At 38.5% G+C, this 5,113-nt stretch overlaps 1 non-coding gene across 1 annotated transcript; it reads left to right on the top strand.

The window, feature by feature from the left end:
• The first annotated feature begins 4,654 nt into the window (after window positions 1–4,654).
• On the top strand, window positions 4,655–4,761 carry LOC148789964 (small nucleolar RNA R71). The gene has a single exon (XR_016079924.1). It is a non-coding gene; the product is annotated as a small nucleolar RNA R71 (small nucleolar RNA).
• Window positions 4,762–5,113: the final 352 nt, after the last annotated feature.

Genomic DNA, 5,113 nt, shown 5'->3' with positions numbered 1-5,113 from the left:
CTATAAAAGGAGGAGGGGCCGAACCATTCAATACATCTCAAAGCCCCAGGCATCAGATCTTAGATCATACAAAGAGAAGACAGCAACAGTGCGACTGTGCCATCTTCTCCCTGTGTTCTCCTCCAATTGCCGCCAATTGCCAGTTCGATCTCCATTCTCGTAGGATCGATTAAGAATAGTTCTTGATATTAGTCTTTGGAGAAAAGGCTGATCTGAAGTCATGCTCACAGCCTCCATCGAATTCTTGCTAAAGGGTTCGGTTCTTGGGAAGAACACTATTGATTCTACTCCACCCTACACTGTGCCATCTTTAGTGGGAGCAGTCTTTGGAGATTTCTTTGGCGTGAACACCTTCATTGGGAGTTATTGCTACTCTGTATCAGGTATATCCCACTCCTACCTTTTGGTTTCAGATCTGGTTCGGTTTAGGTTCAAGATTGATCCTTGAAAATGCAGATTTTCTAAAACAGGGAATCTGATTTCCAGATGGGAGAGAGAGAGAAATTTTTTGAAATTTCGCCCAACCTACCTGCAGGGTTCTGCCATCCATATGATGAATCTGTCATCCCTTCAGTGGTATCAGAGCCATGGTTCAAATCTTTAACCGAAATAGACTAGATATGAACCTGTGCAAATGGGCAGAAGGTGTTCTATCCGATTTGTGCCGATTAGGGTTTTTCTGGGAAATAAAATCTCAGTTATAGGGCAAATGATCTGAAATTAATTTTTATAAATCTGGAATATATTTAGAATTGTTCTTTATGATTTTCTTGATTTATGGGTTGTTCGTACAAAGGAAATTGAAATCTTTATTGGCGCAGGATATCTGCGATTTTTAGATTTTAACATCAAAACACAAAAAGTATTTCATCCAAATCATCTATTTTTTTTTCATACAAATTTCTTTCATTGTCAAAAATCTTTCGTCAAATTTTCATTCATCGAAAATTTCGGCATACACCTCATCCAAAGTTCTTTGCATCCAAATCCAAATCCAAAATTATCTAAAAATCATTGCATCAAATCTTCTTTCATCCAAAAATCCTTTTATACAAGTTCTTTAAATTGGTTTCATCTAATTTGTCCAAATCCAAAAATCTCCATCCAAATTTCTTCCATTAAATCCTAAATCTAATCCAAAATTCATCAAAATCTCTCACTTCATGCAATTTTCCTTTTGGCACAATCCAAAATCCATCAAAATCTCTTGCTTTGTTTGATTTGCCTTTAGGCATAATTCAATATCCATTGAAATCTCTCGCTTAATGCAATCTACCTTTGCGCATAATCCAAAATCCATTGAAATCTCTTGCTTTGTGTGATCTGCCTTTAGGCATAATTCAAAATCCATTGAAATCTCTTGCTTTATGCGATCTACCTTTGTGCACAATCCAAAATCCATCGAAATCTCTTGCTTTGTGCGATCTGCCTTCGGCCATAATCCAAAATCCATTGAAGTTCATCAAAATATTTCATTTTGTGCGGTATGCCTTTGGGCATACTCCAAAATCTATTGAAATACATCAAAATCTCTTGCTTTGTGCAACCCACCTTCAGGCATAATCCAAAATCAATCGAAATTCATGAAAACCGTTTGCTTCATGTGATCTGCCTTCAGGTATAATCCAAAATCCATCAAAATCTCATGCTTCGTGCGATTCATCTTTAGGCATAATCTAAAATCCATTAAAATCTCTCACTTCGTGCAATTCGCTTTCAAGCATAATCTTTCAAAAGCTTTCGCTTCACACGACTAGCTTTCAGGCATAATCCTATGATCAATCAAAAGTATTATCGGGCATGGTACTGAAATTGAAAGGAGAAAAAAAAGATAAAGAATCAATCACTTGACATAATCTAAAACTCCCAATCTAAAGAGATGCAAAAATCTTTCACCCTGTGTGAGCTGCCTTTTGGCAAATCATTCGATAGCTTTTCTACTCGTACATAATTATAAATAAAAAAATCTTTTAGCTTAGGCATATTCCTAAAATCAATTATAGAGTTCAAACCAGTATGTCTAGTGTTGGAAGGGTTAGGATCCATCATATGGATGACCAAACCATGCTAGATGGCTAGACAAAATTTCAAAAATTTTCTAATCCTTCTGGGAATCAAATTCCTTATATTCTGAAAAACTACATTTGTCAGGATTAGTCTTGCACTGAAATGGACTAGATTTGAAACCAATCCAAGAGGGAGATGTATACTTGATATGGATATCACAAATGCAGATCCCAAGGTGGAGGTTCACACCCAAATCAGTACTAAATGAAGGGATGAGAGATCCATCATATGGATGGCCGAACCCTGTAGGAAGTTTGGGTGAAATTTCAAAAATTTCTCTCTCTCCCATGTGGGAATCACATTCCCTATTTTAGAAAACTGCATTTTCAAGGATCAATCTTGAACCCAAACCAAACCAGATCTGAAACCAAAAAAGCGAATGGAGGGATATACCTGATACGAGTAACAATAACCTCCAATGAAGTTGTTTACGCCCAAGGAAAGATCCAAAGACTGCTTGCACCGAAGATGACTCGGTGCAGGATGAAGCAGAATCAGCAGGATGGCTCTTCAGCAAGAACCTAATTCTTCAGCAAGAATTTGATGGAGGGCTAGTGAGAACAACTTCTGATTACCTTTTTTGCCAAAAGGTAATATCAAGAACACTTCTTGATCACTCCCACAAGTGGAGATCGAACTGGTATGGCGGCCAAAGCAGGAAAGAGCAGAAGACAAGAGCAGTCAAACTGTAGGTTCTTCTCTCTTTGTAATCTCTAAATAGAGAATTGTATGTTGGAGGTTCTCCTTGCTCCTCTATTTATAGCCTTTAAAGAGAGCATCTCCTAATCCCATTAGGAGTTCCCTAATCCAAATCTTGTATTTGGATCTGGACTCTCTTTAAGAGATAAGGATAATCCCTTATCTTATCTACAAATAAAGATCAGCCCTCCAAATCTAATTAGGAGTTTCCTGATCAAAATCTTTATTTGGATCTGGACTCTCTGATTTGATAGGGACAATCCCTTATCCTATCTGCTGATCTAAATCCCAGAACTGCCCCCTTTTAATTAATCTCATTAAGCCAGTTCGAATTGGGCTTTAGGCCCATTAAGTACATATGCTCACTTACCCTCCAAATTGCTGTCAAGTTGGATATCCTTGTATGGCGTGGGACCCAAACATTGATTTACAAATCAGCCACATGGGTTCAGCCCAACCTCTATTACAAGGCCTGGCCGAATTCACTATAGGAGACAGTGAACCCCTGTGTCCATCACCATGGGCTCTTAATGGGCCCAACATTTACACTAAATGGTCCTTGGGTCAAGCCACCTTATAAAAACCCAAGGACGGTGGGCAGATGCAAGATTAGCCCATCTAGTATTACCCTCAATGGTCTTACACTTAACCTCTCAGCCCATAATGATCAAACACTACCCGACAAGAGAGGACCTCTCCCTCGGCTGCAAGGTACAGTGCTGCACTCTCTACTCACATGGATTCAGGGAATTAAAACCTTTTTGCAAACATTTTGAAATCATAATATATATATGTACATCTCTATATAAATATATTTTGCAAAATAAATTTCAACGATTGAAATCAACTACCAGCAGTTTTGGTTTCCATCAGAGAGAGTGCATCCCTGATCATTCACTTTGTCCGACAAAGGGGCTGATCCCGTTGCTATGATCACCCACTCAGATGAATTCTCGGATTGTCCCAACATACCCAAGTTTTGACCCCCTCTAAGGATCTCACTGATTGGCATATCAAAAATAGACTAATCCGACACCTAGTGTAGTATCATAATCGAGTATAGGGGTCAGGTGTAACATTCTAGTTTTGCCCATCTATCTCCAAGGTCCAGGTCAATACTGGAATTCTGGTATGGTTTAGGGTTTCAAGAAAACCCACACTGCATGTACCTCAGGTCTCACCCTGGCAGCTGAGACAAGCCACCCCAACCAACTTGGTGGCACATCATTGTCAGCCTTAACAGGATAAATCTCCCCAGATCTATCCAACAGCTGTGAAGATTCTAAACTGGCACTAACACGAGTCTCATATGTGTCCAGTTTAAGAGTATTAAATAGAAACACACCATTATAACATGAATCAAATATGTACTCTATTCATTTACATTAAATGTCATAATGTACATCATTCTGATTGGAGCTAAGGGCATACACTGTCTAACACTAAAACCAGCCTCCACTCTAGGTTGTATGTATTTGAATATGGGTTGTAATTTGTCCTGCCAGCATGAGAGATAAAATTAGCATTCTCATGGGAAATAAAAGGACTATTTAATTGACAATCAGAATTGGCATGTCCTATTTGTCCACATAAATCGCATGAGATGCTAGATGTTGTATTAACAGTTGCAATACTAAAATTATCCAGTCTTTTATTTAAATTGGCAATTTGCGCAGATAAGGATGCAAAGGAATCAATGTGGTGTACTTCCCTCTGATTGGTTCGATCATTGCCCCACTAGTAGATGTTTGATGCCATCTCCTCCACTAAGTCATATGCTTCCTCTGGAGTTTTCCTCATGATTGTACCACCTGCGGCTGCATCAATAATGGACCGATTAGAGGGGTTAATACCATTATAAAAAGTTTGTATTTGTCGCCAAATTGGTATCCCATGGTGAGGACACCCCCTAAGCATCTCTTTAAATCTTTCCCATGCTTCATACAAGGATTCCCTCTCAAATTGAGCAAAAGTAGTAATATCATTTATTAATTTTGCTGTTTTGGAGGGTGGGAAATATTTAGCCAAAAATTTATGGGTTAAATCATTCCAAGCGGTGATGCTTCCTGCAGGGAGTGAGTTGAGCCAATCTTTAGCTCTATCACGCAATGAAAAAGGAAATAATCTTAGCCTAATTGCATCATCACTAACTCTATTGTGTTTAAATGTATCACATATTTTAAGGAAGTTAACATTGTGTGCATTAGTGTCATCACTTGGTAACCCACTAAACTGAATGCTTGTTTGGATCATCTGAATTATTGTAGGCTTTATTTCAAAATTGTTTGCATGGATGGTGGGCTTGCAAATGTTGGATGTCACTCCATCAATGTTTGGACAAGCATAG

This window comes from Nelumbo nucifera, chromosome 8 (assembly GCF_055504915.1).
Source record: "Nelumbo nucifera cultivar China Antique chromosome 8, China Antique-T2T, whole genome shotgun sequence".
NCBI classification, from domain to species: Eukaryota; Viridiplantae; Streptophyta; class Magnoliopsida; order Proteales; family Nelumbonaceae; genus Nelumbo; species Nelumbo nucifera.
The sequence above is the reverse complement of the archived record's forward strand: the minus strand, read 5'-3'. Positions and strand labels throughout refer to the sequence as shown.